This window comes from Sarcophilus harrisii, chromosome 2, assembly GCF_902635505.1.
Source record: "Sarcophilus harrisii chromosome 2, mSarHar1.11, whole genome shotgun sequence".
Classification (NCBI taxonomy): Eukaryota; Metazoa; Chordata; class Mammalia; order Dasyuromorphia; family Dasyuridae; genus Sarcophilus; species Sarcophilus harrisii.
Genome location: NC_045427.1, coordinates 410,499,416 through 410,522,079, shown reverse-complemented (window position 1 = coordinate 410,522,079; position 22,664 = coordinate 410,499,416). Strand labels below are relative to the sequence as shown.

At 36.1% G+C, this 22,664-nt stretch overlaps 1 pseudogene; it reads right to left on the bottom strand.

Moving 5' to 3' along the window:
- Positions 1 to 22,664, bottom strand: part of LOC100913646 — a 47,351-nt pseudogene that overhangs the window by 5,137 nt on the left and 19,550 nt on the right.

Below are 22,664 nucleotides of genomic sequence, written 5' to 3'. Positions count from 1 at the left end.
GGAAGGTAAATACTATTATATGGTATAATTAGGACCTAGGTATAATTAGGACTATTATATGGTATAATAATACCATTGTACAGATGAGGAGACTGAGGTAAACAGAGATGAAGTTATTTATCCAAATTACACAGCCAATAATATCTGAGGCTGAATTTGAACTTCATTTTTCCTTATTCTAGGCTCAGGGCTCTATTTACTGTGTCATCTAGCTGCCCTAATTGATTAGTAGTTTAGGTGGTAAATAATGGGCGACTAGAATGGCATAGTGGATAGAAATCAGACTAATCTTTGTGAGTTCAAATCTGGGCTCAAATATTTGCTAGCTCTGTGACCCTAGGCAAGTCATTTAACTCTGCCTCAATTTCCTCATCTGTAAAATAAGCTAGAGAAAGAAATGACAAATCACTCCAGTATCATTGCCAACAATCCCCAAATAGGGTCAGGAAGAATTGGATATGACTAAATAACAACAACAAATGGACTTTGGAGTCATTTTCTCTGAGGCTAAATGCAAGGCTCTTTCTTCCATTCTATTCTGCTCCCACTGACTCTAGCCCTACATATCTGTCACTCTCAAGGCTACAGGGCTATACCAGGCATAGAAACACATGTCCTATCTCTTGGGGAACTGTCATAACGAGCAGCAGGGAATTAAAACTCCTAATTCTTTCAGTCACATCTGGTTCTACCCTATATAAACATAGAGATGGCCTATATTTCAGAGAGCTTGTCACATTTATAAGGCCTCGGGGAGTTTCCTAGGCTATCATCCTAACCTCATCATTTTCTCCCAAGTCCTTTATGTTCAGGTTTGCCCCAGTGGTAAGAGAACCACAGTAAATAATGTTAATAGCCAACCCAGCAATAAGCCTAGGAAGGGGCTTTGCAGCTGCCTGCCTAATGGCTCAAAACCATTGAAAACAATATATTTCTTACCCACCTATGATGATAGGACGACTCCAATTTTCCTTAGTAAAGATTAGTACTCTGCTATTTATGAGGCTTATTGTATCTATGCCTTTAGAAATCCAATCAACCTTTCTCCCCTGCCTTTCACCTCCATCAGAGCCAAAATCTTAGTTTGAGATTACACTAGATCTCTATTACTCAATCTTTTATTTATCTCAGAATGAATGAACAAAAGAGTGAATGAACAGATAAATTTTTAAAGCATTTATTAAGCTATTAGGGGTAAAAGTAGAAAAGGATGAGAGATCCTGCTCTTAATGAGTTCATATCCCAAGTAGGGTTGATAACACAGTAAGAGGGTAGACTGCAAGATCAGTGGTTCCAAGAGTACACCTATGTAGCAGATGGAAGACACATGGGTCGTGGCAGGCCAGATGTACCTGGAAGTATTAGTATAGAGAATGTAGTAAGAAACCTTTGCCTTCCAGGCTGAATGTTGACAAAATTTCCTTCATATACCTAATCCTTGTCCATAGGACCAGTCTGTGGAATATGTTTGCCTGCAAAACTACTTGAATAGAGAATCAGGTCAGAAGGGTAGGCAGGTGAGCAGTGATGGGAAGGGAGCTCAAAAAAGCTTCATCTCCTTGGGCATGATTTTGTACTTTCGCCTACAAGAGATTACAGAGAATATTCATTTTTTTCTTCACACTTTCCTTTCCTGTACTGTATCAGCCTCATATTTTAAAAAAAATCCTTAAACTGCTTTGGAATAGCTTGATTCACTTGATGACATATTGCTAAGACTATTATAATGGGGCATTACTTTTCTATCTAGCCAAGTGGGCATGTTAACCTGATTATGCTGTAAATCCTCTACAGAAGTCTTCTGCTAATTCTTCCTCAGATTACTATGGGTTCTCAGGGGTGTTACCAACAGAATACAATCTGGAAAGTTGTATCATTCAGTCAATAAATATTTTAAGCACTTTACTATGTACTAGACATGTAGCATACACAAAAAAAGTAAAATAGTCCTAGCCTTCAAGGAGGTATTGTGGGAAGATCCTAGCAGATTGGGGGAAGGAGGGATTGGGGGGAATTAATAGAATACACGAAAATGACTTTTGAAGAAGGTGACACTTAAGCTAAGTCAAGAAGGAAATTAGGTATTCAACACTAGAAAAAAACATCTTTGGACTATAGGAACAGCAATGGATTCTTGGCAATTGAGACTAATACAGGTGAATATGAAGAGGTTTGCTGCTATGTTGGTCACAATATGATAAATTTGGAAAATACTTCTACCTTCTGAAACAAGAAGGGTTGCGGTGGTGGCAATTCCCACTCTGATGATATCACATCCACTTCAATTATTGAAATAGTTTGTAAAGAGGATATCTTGTGGTATAGGAGTACCATATACAATAACTGACATATACAAGAGAAGAGATATGAAATCAAGAACATAGGTAGCTGTGAAGGAGGTGGGTCAGTGATAACAGAGCTAAGATGTTCTGCTGTTATATCAACAAAAACAAAAGATTCAAAGAGGACCTTCCAGAACATTATTTAGTTCCTCTGTGGATTTAGTGAAGGCATGGTCAAGAATTTCATAAGAGGAAATAGTTTTCCATCACTATTACTGAATAGGTATGTCCAACTAGTGAGATCAAATGATGTTGCAAATAAGAAAAAAAAAAAGCACTGCCATTAAACTATTAAAATACATTAAAAAGAGAACTGGGTTTGGAGTGAGAACTTGTTTTGAATATTGAAGAACACTCTTCTATTTACCAATTATGTGAACTCATTTGTCATTCTATCTGTCAGGACCTCATTTTCTCCATATTGAAAATGAGGGTACTATCTTCCAGTTCTAAATATATGATCTTCTGATCCCATGAATAAAAGACTGAACATCGATTTCAAACAATGAAGATGACAGTGTTTATATAGTGCTTAAGGTTTGTGTTATGCTTTATAACTATTACCTCATTTGTCTCACACAACAAATCATCATCATCATCATCATCATCATCATCATCCTCACTCCAAAATGCACTTCTTCAAGATCACCTAGTAATGAAGCTGGCAGCACAATCAAAAAAGTGTCGGACCTGGACTCATCATAGCTTAAATTCATGTCTGACCTCAGATGCTTACTAACTTGCCTCTCTACCTCAGTATATTCATTCATAAAATGGAAATGCATCCCAAAGCTTTTGTGAGGATTAAATGAAATAATATTTGTAAGGTGATTTATAAATTATAGTAGTAATCATTGTAATCGTAAAATTTTGAGGACAGATTTGAAGTCAAATGTTCCTGACAAGACTTATTACTTAGTCCTCTGGGTCACTTAGGGCCCCTAATATTGCAGCTGTTACAAATTATGAGAAAGCATTCTTCATGTTATATTATTATCTCTAGAAAATGTGGTTTTAAAATATCTATAATTACAATTAATTGATCTTAGTTCAAATTAGTTTCTCACAGCAGCCAGACATTGAATCAGATCACAAGATCTGAGTTTGAATACTACCTCTGACATTTGCTCTCTAGTTTTTATGAATTCTAGGGAAAGCCATTTAACCTTTCTGGGCCTCAGTTTTCCCATCTATAAAATGAAAGGGATAGATAACTTCAAAGATCCATTACAGACTCAGAGTTATGTATCTTATTATCCCTCTCTTGTCATCTCCAACAAATTGCCCTCTGTGCCACTCTTGTCCTGCCCCATCACAGCTATTTTCCCCCTAAATGATTTTCTCTTAAATATTTACTTTTCCATTGGACTAATTAAATTCTTTTCTATTTGCTTTTTGCTTCTGTTTGGTCCTTGGGCAAAGAAGACATTGGCTTGGGGTTCAAACTATATTTGTATAATTGTGATTGCCTCCTCACACCCCCAAAAATCCCAAATTTGAAGATGACCCTTGTTATATCAGTTTATATGTATTGAGATAAACTGATTTTAGGAAATAATGTGTTTTTAGTTCAGAAAAGAAAGACTTATTTTAAGACCAAGACTAAGTATCATTTTTTATGAAATGTCATTCTTACCCCTCACTTATAGCCAGTGTTTTCCCTCTAGGTCACTGTCAATTTGCATTGCATTTATTTTTTATGTACATTTATTAGGATCTTCTCTTCCCAGGTACTCTGTTTAAGAGTAGGGGCCAAAGTTTTACTTTTCTTTGAAACACCAGAATTTAGGACAATGACTGGTATATAATAAGTGCTTAATAAAATGATCATTGATCCATTGCCCTAGGAAGGCAACATACTTGTCTCTGATTAATGGCTGTTCTTTTTCTCATACTTGCAGACCCAAGTGTGATAACAACAACTTTTTCATTTTTTAAAATAATTGTATTTACTTCTATTTTTCTGTCATTTCCATTTCCCATTATATCATCTCCCCACCCAAGAAATCATGTCTTATAACAAAGAAATTGTTGAAAAAAAAAAAGAAAAGAAAAATTATTTAGCAAAACTAAACAACATATCCACCAAGTCTGAGAGTGTATGTAGTTCAACAAACATTTATTGCATACTTATTGCATGGTGGGAATTATTCTAGGAATACAATGATTAAAAATAAATAAATTCCTGGCTTCAAGGAACATAAAATCTATTGAAGAGTCAATCAACATTTTGCTTCCCTGTTTGGGATTCAGAGGGCAGAAATAAAGGAACAATCAGGATGACTCTGAAGGTTTGAATGTGGGTGACTAGGAAGTTATCTATAAGGAACATTCACAAATTTAGGGATATCAGCAAAGTAAACAATCTCTTTAGAAGAGAAGATGACCTTTTCAGTTTCAGAAGATAAATTTTTGGTGTTAGGGGAGCCCTAAAATAGAAGTGCTCAAAAATTGTTGGGAATGGGAGATTCTTGCTCAGGAAAGCTATAAGAATAATGATGAGAATAACAAGGGAATAATAATTTGGTAGTCACGCATATAGAAATTATGACTGAAACTATGCAAATATATGAGACCCCTAATTGAGTGCAGTTCACATTACCTGGGGAATATGAACAGCATAAACAGCAGAACCATATAATTTAAACTCAATACCACTGCCCCAAATCCAATCATTCCCAATAATTCTAAATAATTCAAGAAGGAGAAAACAGTTGTTAAATCAAATTAAACTTCTGGAAAGTATTGGAGACACCCATTTCCACAGGCAGGATTCATATGTTTATTTAAATCAATAGAAGCAACATGATGAAGGAGAAAGAAAACTTGGGTTCAAGGTCTAGATCTGTTGCTTGCCTCCTAGGTACCAACCACTTCAAATCTCTGAGACACCATTTCTTTTCCTTTAAAGCTAGAGTGGTTGGAAGAAGTACCCACACTGATGAACTCTCAAGTCCATCTAAATATCATTTTAAGAAAGAACTTTCTTATTCTTGTATTTCTATAAAAGTTTTGGTATAAGTGCCAATTTTATCTAAGGCCTTTATCTAATATAATTATGTGGCATTTTTTTGTTTTGTTATTTTAATTTATATATTATTTTTGCTTTTATTGATACATTCTTATATTCAAGTTATAAATGCAAAATAAAATAAATGAAGAGTGTTGGACTAGATTTTCTCATTCTAACCTGGAAATCTGTGTCTCATTAGCTAACTTTCTATAATTTTTTCAATTATTTTATAGCTAGAAGGAACTTTGACCTGGGTACAAAACCTAACCCATTACTTACTTGAGCAATTAACTTATTCTTTCTAAACCTCAGTTTCTTCATCTGAAAAATGAGGAGGTTGAATTAGTTGAACTCTAACATCCCTTCTAGGATTTAAATCCATAATCCTATTGTTGAGGTTTAGATTTGGGGTACCTAAATGAAATTAGAATTTAGTTGAGGTCTAGTGGCAGGTTTGGGGTACAGGGAGTCGAACAGAGTTCCCCTGCAACGCCCTTAGATTTGGTGGCAAATGAGGTCTAGTAGCAGGGTAAGTCCCCAATAAAGGAATTTATTGGCCTGAGAGCTAGATTGATAAAAGAGGTTTATTATTGAGTTTGGAAGTAAGGAGATAGGTGAAGGCAAAAATAAGGAGGGCACTGGACAGAAGGTCCAGTGGACAGACAATCCTCACATGGCTAGCATGTTTCGGATCTTTGCAAAGAGGGGGTCCCAGCATCTCCCTTTTATAATGGGAGATTTAGCTCTAGGGGCTTTTGGGTGTAGCCCCAAAGTTGGCTCAGACCCAGGTGGGGTTGGGACAGGTCCGAATTCAAAGGGACCAGGATTTGTGAGTTAAAGGGTAATTATATTCAATAGGAGGGGTGGGAATCTAGAAAGGAATCTTTCCCCCATCACTGTTATTATAATGTCTTTTGGCCATTTGAGGAAAATGATCCCCAGAGTATTTATGGGACTTGCCTCAAGCAAATACATAGTGAGCTTGTGACCCCAAATACACACAAACACTTTCTAATATGATCCAAAGCTAGTGGTTAAAGTGGTGACTGGAGTATAGCTAAGTATTTCAAATCAATTTAGTTAACATTAATTAAGTGACTACCATGCACAAGAAATTAATCTAATCTCTGAAAATGCTGAGGCAAAACAGGAAATGGCCCCTGCTTTCAAGAAATGTGCATCTGATAAAGAGATACAACATTCATGCATATAAATGGAATAGAAACAGCAGAGCCATTGAAAAGAGAAAGAAACAGACAGAGATAGAGAAATGTGCAGGGTGGCGGAGAGAAAGAGACAGACAGACAGACAGACACACAGACACACACACACACACATACATACATACACGAAAAGAGAGAGAACACTGAAAGTATCAAGGAAGGCTACCTGGAGGAAGTGGTACTTGAATGGAACTTTGCAGGAATATAAGGATTCTGAGAAATGTAAATGAAAAAGGATTGTACTTCAAGCTTGAAAGCACTGAGACAGGAGATGGAATATGGAGTTTAGGCTACATCAAATGGACCAGTTTGTCTTGAACTCAGAGAGCATGAAGGGCAGGAATGTGAAATGGGAGCATTTTTAATGACTGGAGTAAACATTTCTGATTGTTTGTTGATTTCCATTGAAAAAGTAGCTCCCAAGACTCATTGCCCTCCAGTAAATTGAAGTGGTGGTCCCAGATAAATACAGCCTAACAAAAACTGCTTTCTCTCATCCTTTTAAAATGCAAAGGGCATTTCTGTCCCTGCATTTTATTTCTTCTCTGTGAGAACCAGGTCTAACCTTGCTGTTGTGAAGGGACTTTGTTCATCGATCACCTCCTTCAAGCAATCTCACATCCGACATAAACAAGGCAATCCCATTACCTTGTGGGAGACGGCTCTGGAATTATATTTAGGAGGCAAAGAAATCTGCTGTTTTCTCTGTGGGAAAGACTAAAATTCTTCTGAGACTCTGAGCTGGGTTTTTCTTTGTAATCATAGCAATCTAATTATATTCTCTCCATAAAGCAGACTTGTTGAAATCACTTGCCCTAATTAATTGGTACTTTTGTATGCACTGCGCTTTTAGGGGTGGGTAGAAATGGGGAGGGAGACTACGCTAAGAGGCAGAGTAAGGAATAAAAAATTGGGAGGCTTGGATGTTGCCAGCTGACCTATGCAACATTTTGTTCTTTATTGATTGAGATAGCATTTGTTAAGCACCTACTATGTGTTATGCACTAGGAATACTTATACAAAAGACAGGAGCTTGCAATGAGCTTATATTATAAAAAGAAGGACAATACTAGTGATGAGGTCTTGGTTTATTAGGTGAGGTTGACAGAGAGAGCCTGAAATACTTATGTAATATGACTTTGAGGTTCCCTGACCTTGGAGCAATTAGTCAATAATCCTAAATCTTCTAGTTTTGGGGTCTACCTCAGGAAACTCCTATGCCTAATCTGTCTGATTCTGAATAGACTATTTCTCCATTGCTGACTGATGATCTGGTTAGTGATAATCAAATGTAGGACACCACCTTCAATTCATCTGGAGATCATTCCCTAGCTTTATCCTTGAGCTACAGGATTCACATATCTATGGTAGACTCTCCTTGGTTCTGTTTCTTTACTGGATTCCCTTAAAATTCAGTCTGCTTTGTAATGGTGTGCCATTACTTTCAATAAAACTCTGTCCCTTGACTAGGAGATGGATTCAAGATTGCATATTCTTTTGAGACACATCAGGACACAGGTCTAGGGAATTTTGGGGGTCCCCCCTCCAGAATCTCAACTATACCAATAAAATTACTCCCTGAGGCAATCATGGATAAACTGATAGGGATCAGTTTAACCTTATAGTCCCATCCTTCCATGGTGGTAATGGGTAGCCCCTACTTTACAATGTTCAGAGAGAAATCCAAGTTATGTAAAACCCCTGAAATTAAATTTCTTCTATAAATCTGTCCATGGTTCATGCCACCTTTGCTGACTTTCTTTTGGGTCACTACTACAAGGCATTTTGCCTTGTGGTGTCTTTCTCCATACTCCTCCTCTGTATGTCATGGTGTGTTTCTTCTCATCCCCCACTTTGCCTCATGGTGTCTTTCTCCTTATAGCTAACTAACTCTTTCCGGGTGCTAAACTCTTCCATGGATTTAGTCTTTCAGTTAAGGGTATACTCCCACATCATGGTATATTCACTTTTTCCTGGTTAATTGTGAGTTTCACTAGGGAATCTGCCTTTTCCACTGTTAATTGTTAATCCCCCTTTCCTTTCTAATTATATGCTCACCTATCTCTGTTTTATATTTACCATTCCTGGTATCTCTTGTATCTCTTCATTTTGTCTGTAACCTCTTATCCTAAAAAAACCTACCTTTTGCCAAAGAGAATGGCCTTTGGGTGAGATGGGTATTGCAAATGTTTCTATTACCACTTTACAGATGAAGAAACTGAGGCTCAATGAGGTTAAATAATGTAAATGAAGAACTGGAACTCAGGCTCCTAATTGGAAGCCCATGATGCTTTCCAAGGCATCACCACCCATCCCCTTGGTCTTTTCCCACCATGTTGCCAAGGTCCTGAATTTATATTCTGTTAACCAGTAGAATGATTATGCCCAAGTTTTTACTCTTTGAGTCTGGAAGAGAGGAAAGATAATGTAAACCTTTAGAGGGAAGACATTAACTGGTTAATGGCAGGAATAGGAGGAGAAGGGATGTTTGTTGTATATCTATGATCTTTCCTATCTAAGTAGTAAGAGTGTGTGGGGGGATTGGAAGGAATCTAGAATTCTTCCTGGGGAGAGGTTGGTTTATCTTCTCTTTGAGACCACATGCTTCTGTCATGAATCCACATCATCATATTAGCTAATTCTTTGGGAGGTTGGGGGGGCATTAGAAGGAAGAATGTATGAAGGTCAAAAGGAAATGAAAGTCATTTATATAGTACCTACTACCTGCCCATCACTGTTAAGTGCTTTACAAATATTATCTCAGTTGATCTTTACAATAACTTTGGGAGATAGGTATTGTTACAATCCCCATTTTACAGTTGAGTAAAGTGAGGTAAACAGAGGTTCAGTGACAACTATATTTACACATCTATTAAGTTTCTGAGGCTAGATTTGACCTCTAGGCTCAGAGTACCATTCTCTGTGCCATCTAGCTGCCTAGGTATAAGTAGGGAGATGAGAAAAGAACTCATGTTCTTAGGCTGGGATGTAGAAAGTATTAATAAGAGCAATGTACAATATGACAATAAAGGTAATTTAGGATCAAATTGTGAAGGACTTTAAGTTTCAGGTAAAAAAGGTATTTTATCCTAAAGACAATAGGGAGTCATTTTGAGCATGATAATGACAAACCTGTAACTTAGATTAATTTCATAGTTATATGTGAAGTAAATTGAAGAAGAGAGATGAGAGACATGTATCCTAATTAAGTTGCTATTACAATGAAAGAAATGCTGTTTAAAATGGCTACATAAGTAGGGACAAATGTAAGAGATATCACAGAAGTTGAATTGATAGGGAAGAGTAGAAAATTCACAATAGAGAAGAGTGAGGAGATAAGGTGATTTACAATCAAACAATGTTGTTAATTACTAATATATATTTCATGAAAGCTATTTTTTGATGAAAAAATGGGAGAGTATGAAGATGCTTGGTATTTAAAACCACCCATATTAAACACTATTTGATAACTGACTGAAAAGGCCACAGAATAGGGTAGGGAAGGAGAACAGTCTTAGGGATGGAAAAAAAAGATGCATAAAAAGGAAACAAAGGTTGGCTCTTTCCCAGAATCTTTGTCCAAAAGCCATGCTTATAGCATTTATCCAAATGAGCTATGCTATACTGTTTTCTAGGTTGGGGCTTGATGGATAATGGATAGTGTTACCTGCCATTGATCAGACTGTTCATGTAATGCAACATAAGGATGATAAAACTAGATTTGAGTCTGATAGAGCTGAGAATGAACTCTGACTCTGACTCTACTAGCTATGTGACCTTAGATAAGTCAATCCATCTCTATGATAAAGGAATATTATTTTCCACCAACCTCAATGAGTCATTGAAAATGCTTTGTATGTTTTAAAATGTATAATTATAGATCATGTTATTATTATTGGATTATCGTCATCCTTATTTCACTCTAGTAAAAAAAGAAAATAAAACAAAACAACAAAGAGATTGTTTTCTATTACCTGGTGCTTTCTTTCTTCTAGAAACAGCTTTATTTACAAAGATGGATTGCTAGGGAGCATGAATTAAGAGCTTGGGAAAATAACTGATAAATTTATTTTTGTGTAATTATTGGTTTAATGTGACCAGTGGGCAATTCATACTCAGAAAACCTCCCTTTCATACAATGGAAGGAATGGGTCAAAAGAGCACTAAGATCTATCAGAAGATCAGGATTTCACTTCCATCAAACAAATTATTAAATGAGACTCAGAGGGCTGCTTTTGAGATTGAAGCTGTGTACATTGGTCAGTTTAATGTCTAATGTTTCAAACAGTGAAAGTATTAGAAAAATCCTGGACTGTGTCAGGTCACTGGAGTTCTAGTTTCAATTCAGTCACTCAGTAGCTCAGTGTGTATACTCAGTCCATTTCATATAATGTATCTTGAATAAATCCTTTCCTTTCTCTGAGCCTCAGTTTCCTTCCTCTGTAAAATAAATGGATTGGACTAAGTTCTCTTTGAACGCTAAAATTCTTAGATTCTTTTATTACTTAGGGAAGGAGTTATGTGAGGCAGACTTTGAAGGAAGGATAGGAATTCAATAGAAAAAAATAGAGAAATGGCAATATTATAAGAAATGGAAAAAATATAATTTATTCAGGTACAATTTATTCAGGAAACAAGGTAAATGACTGCAACATTCACTATCAGAGAAGAGAATGAGATATTGTCAGAAAGGCAAAGAGGTAAAAGACAATGCTGGTCCCTTAAATGCTTAATGATTTGATACTTCCCTCAAAGGACAAAATTTTAAAACAAAGAACTGTGCCCATTTCTATGCACAATTAAGATTATTCAGACATTGATAAGAAAGATTGAAGTGGGAGAGCATATAGAAAGAAGCAAGAGGAGTCATTTAATCCCATTTCACTCTTGTTAAATGCCTAGTACATACAAGGCATGTTTCTAAGTGTGTTGAGAGACTAATGCATTAGTTCAGTACGTTAACAAATTCTTACTGATTCATTTCCTATCTGTGCAAATTACAAACTAAAATTTCTACTGATACAGTAATAAAAAAATTTTAAAGAACAAATTTCAGCTTCCAAAATGAGGTAAGCAATTTGATTCTTCCATCTAAGCCAAGCCATCTTCTCATTCAACAAAGTGGTGTTGATCATGCTATTAATCAGTAATTAAGATCTATTCTTAAAAAGGCCACAATAACAAATAATGTAATTGTTATTTCTTAAGTCACATTGAATGAGTTTATTTGATTGTATTTGATTTGTAATTATTAATTTGGACACTTTTATTTCAAAATTCCCCAAGGGAAAGAGAGTAAGGAACTTTGGATATTGAAAATTTTATATCATTCAGTTAATTTTCTATAAATTGTCTAATTTTCTTCCTTTATAAAAGCTGTTAAATGTGTGAGAGTCTCTGTAGCTAATTGCCCTCCCCTTGTTCCCTCAGCTCATCAAACTCAGACAATTAAAGGCAGGAACCCAAGGGCTGTATTTTTTAAGGAAACAAAGAGATTTAATTCATTTTTATCTCAGAAGACAAAGGGAGTCTATTTCCTATAATGCATCAGACAAGATAAGCTATAACTGAGCCTTATGATTCTCTTCTTTCCAAAGCTAGTATTTCTACACCAGTTATTTGACTCACAGGACTAAACAGATGACACAAAGATGGCTGGGTGTATACATCCAAGCCTGGCCACAATATTCCATTTATTCTGGGTAAAAGTCTTTTTTTATTTATAAAGAAAATATGAATAGCACCTGATTGGGAATAGAACCTGGGTCTGTGAATGGTATAAGGATCTCCACAATGAACACATTCCCTCTACTTGTACAGGTGGGCAACTTTTTTTTTTTTTTTTTTTTTTTACAATTTACAGTTGTAAAGAATTATCTAATATTGAGGGCTTACAAGATTTGCCAGCAGTCACACATCCCAGATAGTGTCAGAACTAAGACTTGAACACCAGTCCTCCTGACTATAAGGACAGTTCTCCATTTACTATTGCAGGCTATATATTATATGTTGTTCAGTTGTTTCACTTGCATACTATTCTTGTTGCCCCTTTTGGTAGTTTCTTAGCATAGATACTGAAGTGGTTTGCCATTTCCTTCTGTTGCTCATTTAGCATATGAGGAAACTAAGGCAAACAGGGTCAAGTGTCCAAGGTCACATAGTGCCTGAAGCCAGATTTGAACTCAGGAAGATGAATCTTCCTTATTCTAAACCCAGTGCTCTATTCACTGTTACACTCTGATGCCTTTGTATTATGAGCCATGTGCAAAAAACTACTACAAGTTATATATTGTGTCTCATTAAAAATAAAAACATGTTTTGATCAGTTTTGCCCTTAATGATTAGGAAATCATTTAGAACCTAGATTCTTACCTGGATCATGAATCTGGATCCACAAATAATTCCCCTCCTCCCCCCTCTCTCTCTCAGTGTGTGTGTGTGTCTCTCTCTCTCTCTCTCTCTCTCTTATAAAATATACATATATATACATGTGTATCAATGACTATAATTCAATGTAATTGGTTTCCTTTATAATCCTATGAATTTTATTTTAGGCATTTAGAGTAGCATTATTCTGTGAAGAGGTCCATAGGCTTCAACAGAGTGCCAAGGTATCTATAATACACAACAAAAGCTTAAAAAAAAATAGAATCATTATTGAATGAATACTTCTTTAAAGTAAGGTGGTTAGAAATATAAATTTTAATTACTTTTCAAATTATGACAAAAAGAGTAAACCCAGTAACTAAGTGATCCACTAGAAGGACCAGTAATCATAGAATTAAACACAAGGAGAATATTGCTAATCCATTTGAGTGTTATTCTTCCCTTGAGGCAAATATGCAGGCTTACTAGCACCTTGTAGAGAAGAAAACCTTGCTTGGTTTTCAATGAGTGATGTTCAGTACCTTCATGAAGAATGGCTAGCTGGGACTCAGGTGAACAGAATATTGTCACAGGAGATAGCCCTTTCCAACAATATATAAAAGAGCAACAAACCACTCCCAACATCATTTCAATCTTCTTTTCTTATTTTCCTTTTGTTTCATTGCTTTCAGAGTGCTAAGATAAGGGGTAGAAGAGAAAGTAGATTTTTCTCTTTCCCCTCTCCTTTCTCCCAGGAGAAATGCATCATGATGTGTTGGAAACACATTACAAAAGTAACATGCAATTAGATAGGTCCAAAGACGGATATGCCTAAGAATAGACTTTCCTAGCCCCAGAAATGACAATATTGGGATCACTGAAAGATTTCCCACAAAACCACCAGCAGAAGTAGACATGTCCATTCATTCTAGGAGAATAGTGCTTCTGAGAGTAGAGGGAGGATTTTAAGTTCCCAAGCAGTTTCTAGATTCCAGAATCTAAGATTCTAGAATCCAGAATTTTCCAGACCAATCTTGTAAGTTGTTTTATGGGAAATGTCAAGACTGAGACCTTTTAAGTTTTCAAGAGAATATTTTAGGCATTTAATTTTTCTTTTTTATTATTATTATGCTTTTTATTTAAAAGATATATGCATGGGTAATTTTTCAGCATTAACAATTGCAAAACCTTTTGTTCCAACTTTTCCCCTCCTTCCCCTCACCCCTTCCCTCAGATGGCAGGTTGACCAATACATGTTAAATATGTTGAAGTATAAGTTAAATACAATATATGTATACATGTCCATATAGTTATTTTGCTGTACAAAATAGTGTACAATTAGTCTGTGAAGGAAATAAAAAATGCAGGCAGACAAAAATAGAGGGATTGGGAATTCTATGTAATGGTTCATAGTCATCTCCCAGAGTTCTTTCTCTGGGTATAGCTGGTTCAATTCATTACTACTCCATTGGAACTGATTTGGTTCATCTCATTGTTGAAGAGGGCCACATCCATCAGAATTGATCATTATATAGTATTGTTGTTGAAGTATATAATGATCTTCTGGTCCTGGAACTTGATTTTTCTTTTCTTTTTTTCCATAGCTTTTTATTTACAAGTTATATGTATGGGTAATTTCACAGCATTGACAATTGCCAAACCTTTTGTTCCAATTTTTCCCTTCCTTTCCCCCCACCCCCTCCCCTAGATGTCAGGATGACCAGTAGATGTTAAATATATTAAAGTATAAATTAGATACACAATAAGTATTCAAGACCAAACCATTATTTTGATGTACAAAAATAATCGGACTCTGAAATATTGTACAATTAGCCTGTGAAGGAAATCCAAAATGCAGGCAGGTAAAAATATAGGGATTGGGAATTCAATGTAATGGTTCTTAGTCATCTCCCAGAGTTCTTTTGCTGGGTGTAGCTGGTTCAGTTCATTACTGCTCCATTGGAACTGATTTGGTTCATCTCATTGCAGAAGATGGCCAAGTCCATCAGAATTGATCATCATATAGTATTGTTGTTGAAGTATATAAGGATCTCCTGGCCCTGCTCGTTTCACTCAAGATCAGTTCGTGTAAATCTCTCCAGGCCTTTCTGAAATCATCCTATTGGTCATTTCTTACCGAACAATAATATTCCATAATATCCACATACCACAATTTATTCAGCCATTCTCCAGTTGATGGGCATCTATTCAGTTTCCAGTTTCTGGCCACTACAAAGAGGGCTACTATTGCAGTCTTAGAAATCTGCTCACACACTTTTATGGGATAATAAATCTGTTCTGAATTCTCTACATACTGACCTTCACCAGCTAGTTGGTTAAAAGTGATTTGTCCAATAGCTCCTGTTTGCCTATTGCGTTGGGCTTGAATCCTACATAATTCATGAAACTCCAAAAGCCACAACAAATTTTGTCCCGGTTCTAAGCATGTTCTCACTATGGATTTCCAATCATTCGGGGTTAAGATTTCATAAGACAAATTATCTAGCAACATCTTCATGTAAGATGATGTAGCCCCATAAAGAGTGCAACCCTTTTTCAAATCTTTAATTTTTTCCAAATTAAAAGGAGTATATTTTCTCTCTTTTTGACCTGAAGGGTCAAGCTTTTCAATCACAGGATATGCATGTATAAAATCAGATATATCTTCTCCTTTATTTTTTGCTTTAATTAATGCTTCTTTTAATCTTGTCATATTCTGCTTCACAGGAGAAGCTGACTGTGTTTCTGCCTCTCTCTCTTCCTCTTCTTTCTCCACCCATGAGGGGGGAAGGTCATGAGATGAGGAATGATCTAATTCCTCTTGCTGTGAAGTATCACACTCAGAATTGTACTTAACTCCATTCTTATCTGAATTTTCCTGTTTATCACCTAGTTTAGTTGGCACTTGCTTCTTTTTCATTTTAACACTTAAATAACTTCTTATAGCCAGTTGTATTAAATTATATGCATTAAATATGTCTTTAGAAATTGAGTTAGGGCCATTTTTATTACAGAATTGACAAAGATCCTCTCCTACTAAGTTCTGTTCATCTAGATCCAATTCTTTCTCCAGAGAGAAACAAGGACATATGTTTTTAACAGTTTGTAAAAGTTCAGTGATCTGCTCCATAATTATAATCAAACCTTGGCTTTCCATAACTTTGACAATGCTCTCTAAACATTTTCCTTGTACAGAAACAGAAGGCTGTTTTCTAAACACCTGTCCCATCTTAGCTGAAATTCCACTTTAACTCTATTAACAAAATTTCTTTGTTGTACTCACTCTAATTTCTGAGTTGAGGAGACTTTTCCACTCGATCAGGGTCACAGGCTTTTTCACTGAAATCAGGATCAGAGGCTTTTCCACTGAAATCAGGATTGGAGCTTTTCCATTGAAATCAGGATCGGAGCTTTTCCACTGAAATCCACTGAAGGGCCTGTCAGTCCCTGTTCGGCCGCCAAAATGTTGGTGTTTCTTTTTCCAAAACACAGCCAGGTGATAAAAGAGTTCAGATATTTTATTGTGTCCTTCAATATAGCCCAGTTAGCTCAGGCCTATCTCACTGCTTGGTTCCAAGAGCTCCACCCAAATGTCTCCAAATCTAAAGTTTTGTCCTTCCAACTCCAGCCAGCACCAAGATAGAAGATACAATGAATCTTTCTTGCCTCAAAGATAGGGCTTGTAGGCTTTCTTCCTCTCTGACTCTCCAATCCCTGGGAATGTTCCCAAGTAAAAACTCTCTAGCTCTAAGAACTTCCTGTATACATATGATCTCCCAAAGGTTAACTCCTCCTTCTGGAGAGAGAGGGATTCTGGGTTATCTCCCAAAGTGCTCTCTGGCCCTAAGGGAGGTGTGAATTCGGATATCTCATACTAAGCCATACTAAGCCCTGAAATCTCCCAAACATGTGAACTCCATTGAGTACTTAGATATTTATGAGCTCTCTAAAGGTGTGAACACAAGCATTGTTTTCTATCAGTTGTACTTAGTACCTTGTTTTAAGTTCTGGCCCAAAATATCTCCTTCTAAAATCAAATCAATCATATTGAACCATGTTAAATTAGATAATTATTGTCTCTATCAACTCTAATGGCTTAACACTTTGTAAAGATTCCAACAGGCTGCCACAAACATTCGTGCACATACAGATCCCTTTGCCTTCTTTATGATTTCTTTGGGATATAAGCCCAGTAGTAACACTGCTGGATCAAAGGGTATGCACAGTTTGATAACTTTTTGAGCATAGTTCCAAATTGCTCTCCAGAATGGTTGGATGTATTCACAATTGCACCAACAATGTATTAGTGTTCCTGTTTTTCCACATCCCCTCCAACATTCAGAATTTTCTTTCCCTGTCATTCTAACCAGTCTGATAGGTGTGTAGTGGTATCTCAGAGTTGTCTTAATTTGCATTTCTCTGATTAATAATGACTTGGAGCATCTTTTCATATGGCTAGAAATAGTTTCAATTTCTTCATCTGAGAATTGACTGTTCATATCCTTTGACCATTTATCAATTGGAGAATGGCTTGATTTCTTATAAATTAGAGTCAATTCTCTATACATTTTGGAAATGAGTCCTTTATCAGAACCTTTGACTGTAAAAATATTTGGAATTTGATTTTTCAAAAAAAGAGTGATACCTAGATTTTTCTGAAAAGCATCTAGCCTTAAAGAAAAACCAGGACTCACTATGGAGCTGAAGATGGAGCAGGGAAGTGCTGAAATTAGTTAGAATTGATTTGAGAGCTTATTGTTAAATTTTTCAGTGTGAGCATTTATACTTCAGAAATTGGCAAAGATTACAAATCAGAGCTTGATTTGTTGTTTTGTTGAGATCTAAATTTAAAATATTAATACTAAAAAATTAATACAAAAATATTAATACTTCAAATTAACTTGAAAAAAAATTTTTATGGATACATTTGGCAGGGACAGAGAGGGGCAACCAGTTGTTAAACATCTACCAGAACACTAGTGATAAAAAAAATGAAAGGTATATTATGAAATGCACATAGTGAATAAAACTCTAGGCTAGTAGTCAGAACAACTAATTCCTGAGTTCAAATGTGGCCTCAGAAACTTATTAGCTACATGTCTCTGAGCAAATCACTTAACAAAATTTGCCTTAGTTTTCTCATCTGTAAAATGTACTGAAGATGGAAATAGCAAATCACTCCAGTATCTCTGCCAAACAAAACAAAACAAAACAAAACAAACAAATTAAAAAAAACCCAAATGGGGTCATGAAGAGTTGGACATAATTAAAACCATTGAATAACAGAATGCTTAAATAAGTATGTAGAGGGGCAGCTAGATGGCCCAGTGGATAAAGCATCAGCCCTGAAGTCAGGAGGACCTGAGTTCAAATTTGGTCTCAGATACTTAACACTTCCTAGCTGTGTGACCCTGGGCAAGTCATTTAATCCCAATTGCCTTAGCAAACAAAAGAATGTAGAGAGAAAAGAGAAATAGACATTGATACCTACATACAGACACTCAAAAATAATTACAGCAAGTTGGTCATATTTGATGAAAAAGACTCAGAATTTTTGAGGGGATCTCACCAAAGACTGGTTAACATAAATCTTGCTGGAATTATATTATAATCTCATAGAAATGAGAAACTCATCAGAATGTCACGTGTTAGTAACAATCCAAAGTCTGATTCCTTAATAAGAGAAACTTATGGGCTACTTAATCTATTTATGCATTTTTTGAAGTTGATTACAGGGTCCCCATTAATCTTTTGTATCTTTTTCATTTTCTGTGCCATGAAATAAATACTCTTCCATACTCAACTTTGATTTATTATCTTTAATGCTCATCCCTTTTCATTGACTTTTGAGAGCTCAGATAAAAGCTTTATATTATACCTAACTAATATTTGGAGATTTTCCCAGAGTAACCACAGGGGAAGGTAAAAAGTCAAAAAAAGGAGTGTCAAGATCAGACTCAGGAGCCATTGAGAAAGGGAGGGTCTTAGGCAATTTGAGATCTTAATTTCAACCTAAGATTTCAAATTTCCTTTGGAGTTCCACATGTCTTTGAGATTCATTCCTATTTGTTGGTCTGTAGCTATAAATGACTTAACTTCACACAGGATGAATTCAACTATTAATTTTGAGTTTCCCTAAACAATTGCCCTTCAATCTCCATCTCTCTGTTATAAACAGATAGAATGAGATAATGGCATTGTCACGGGTTCCTAGAGGCTACCCTCCCTGTCAACTGTTGATTTCTATGTCCCATAGCAACATCCCATTTTATATTCAGAGTAAATGTCTGCTGAAGCAAACCCCACCCCAGTTGGGTTCACTCCTGTTCTCTCATCCCTATTCAGATGGCACCAGCCTACCCTACCCTACCTTTCTCTAGTCTGTCTTCTTGCTTCCTTACTATTTCTTGAATCCTCTGAAACCCGCTTTGAGCTTACTCCATTGAACATTTACTCTATCTCCTTCATCTTCTGTCCCCTTGCTGCCAAATATATCAAGATCTACCACATCATTAAAAAAGCCCATTGTTCTGATATTATACACCATTCAAGATATCTTCTCCTTTCACCTCCAAAATCTTAGAATCACCTATACTCGATCAATTTCCTTACCACCTATTTATTTCCCCATTCTGTGGGACTTTGTTCTGACTACACCACTCAACTAAAACTGTTGGCTCACTCACAAATTACCAATAATCTTTTTTGATTGCTAAATTCTATGATCCTTTTGTAGTGATATGGGGGCCACCTGCCAGTGGCTGCTGGAGGTCTAACTCAGACCTGTGGAATGGATTTCTTCATGTGAGAGGATGATGATGATACAAGGAGACTGAAAGACAGTTGCATTCTCTGACCTCTCTCCTCTTCCCTCTTGCTTCCAATTTATTTCATACCAATTCACAAAGAACACCTGTGAAGGCTACTTTGTAACTCCTTCAAATGTTATGATTCACAGATGTGGAGGCTCTTGGAGAATTGACCCCTCTTTGCCTAGGCATGGTACTTAATATCCTTTATTATCTTTCAAACTATCTGACATTTCTGTAGATTCTTCAGATAATATAGACATTGCTAAGCTTCTACTTCTCCTATAGAGTCACTCCTCCCTTGGCTTTTGTGTCATTATTGGCCAGCCTCTTTTCCTTAATATCCTCTCTTGTCTCTAGCTTTTTATATTATTCTTTCCCATTTCTCCTACCTGTCTGATCACTCCACTATCTTCTTTTTAGGATCTTCATCCAAATCATACCTGCTAACTCCTAAAGATCTGTCCATAATATTCTCCTTTTCTTCTATATCTTTCACTCGGCTATCTCATCAACTCCTATCATTTCAAACATCATCTTTTTGCAGATTACTCAGTTCTACTTGTCTAGACCAACCTCTAGCCTCAAATCTCCAATTTTTTGTTAGACATCTCAAAATGGCTGTTCTGTAGACATCTTAAATTCAACACATCCAAACTGATCTCATTATTAATCTCTACTAAACTCTTTCAACTCCCCTATTATTGTCAAGGATATCACCATCTTCCCAGTCCCCTAGACTCACTTGTCTTATCCTTGACTCTACTTTCTTTCTCTCTCAATCCGTTAATCCAATTGGTTCTCAGATTATTCTATTTCTATCTTTATGACATCTATTGTATGTCTTCTTCTGACATTTTGCCCCTCCCCCCTGCAAAAGACCCTTATCAATTCATTGCTAAACTATTGCAAAAAAGACTGCTGGCTGGTCTCTCAACCTCCAACTTCTCTTCACTCCATTCAATTCATTCTCTACTACTCAGCAATAGAAGTGCAGGTCTGATCAATCAAACCAAACTATTTATTCCATAAACTCTGGTGGTTCTCCATTACTTCCAGGATCAAGTAGAAAATCTTCTGACCTTTAGAGCTCTTCATAACGTATTCCTTTTCTACCTTTCCAATCTTCCTATACCTCACTTCCCTCAAACTATTCTGTAATCTAGTGACACTTGTTTTGCTGTTCCTTCCACATGATACTCTATCTCCCAACTTCAGATTTTCATTGGATTTTGCCTATTCCTACAACATTTTTCCTTCTTACCTCTGCCTCCTAGTTTCCTTGTATCCCTTCAAGTATTAGCTTCAGTTCCTTCTGGAAGAAGCCTTCCTCATTCCTCCTTATTACTCTTAATTTATCCTGTATTTACCTTGTTTGTACGTAATTGTTTTCTTCTTGTTTCCTTCATCAGACCATGAACTCTTTGAGGTTTTGCTTTTGTTTTCCTTTGTATCCCCAGCACTGAACATAGTACCAGGCACATAGTAGGTACTCAACTTGTTGACTGATTCCTCTCTCTTGGTTTTCCTCTTCTCTCCTTGACTATTCTCTTTGTCCCTCTTTGGCTAGAGGAACATTGTTTTCTTACCCAGCAAGCATAGATAAACTTCCAGAATGTACTCTTTTTTTTTTCTCACTCTGTACTCTTTCCCATATTAATTTTATAATTATGTTCATGCAGATAACTTTCCAACTTCGTATGTTATCCTGCCCTAGTCTCTTTTCTTATTTCATCACTTCAATCAGTATCTCAAATTTAAAATATGCAAAGTGAGGGCTCATTAACTCCTTTATAAATCCACCAAATATCCCTATTTCTGTTGAGTATAACAAGTATCACGTCCCAATTTGTAACATTTGCTAATTTTCTGAGGTGTAAATGTTCATACTGAAAATTTAAGAATTCCAAAGCAATCCCAATTGTCTTTGGACAGAAAATGCCATCTGCATCCAGAAAAAAGAAAAAAAAAACTATGGAGATTGAAATGACAGCTTCAGTCATTCTTGACTCATTTCTCTTTCTATCTCGTCTCATTTCTATATTATTGCCAAATCTTACCAGTTCTACTTCCAATATATTTTCTCTACACTTTCCCTTCTCCCTATTGAAATAGCTCCTCCTCTAAATCAGATCTTTATTGTCTTTCACTTGGACTCCTGAAATTATCATCTAATTGGGCTCCCTCCTTCCAGTAGCTCCCCTTTCCAATCTATCCTCAACCTATCCAAAATAAAGGTCTGACATTATAATCAAAACAAATTAAAGAAACAAACAAAAATAATCTTTAATGGCTCCCTTTTGCTTTTCAGATAAAATACAAATTCCTCAGCCTGGAAGAATGTATATCTCTTCATTATCTGGTTCCCACATTTTTCCCCAATGATAACTTCTTACTCCTTTTCAGGCAATCCTATCTAACTAATTTGAGCAATTAGTGGTTTCCTGAATTCAGCCTTCCATTTCTCATCTCTCTTCCTAGAAATAAGCCAATGAAATGCATTATGAAAAGACATTTATGAAACACTCATTATGTGGAAAGAACCATATGAGATTATAAGACTAATGTGTAAAACCTTCCTAAGTGTTCTTTTCTTCAGGGTTCAATTTTAGCTCACCTCTTATGTAAATCTTTCATTTATTTCCTCCATTTGTTATTTTCCCCCATTTATTGTCCCTCATTTTCTCTTCAGAAATCATATCACATTACACACACACATACACATACACACACACACACTCACTCACACACACACACACACACATATATATATATGGGTGTGGGTGTAGATGTACCATGGTACATATTTATAGATATAGATATTTCACATTATATATTTATTTATACACACACACACACACGTGTGTGTGTGTGTGTGTGTGTGTGTGTGATGTTCTCACAGTAGAATGTG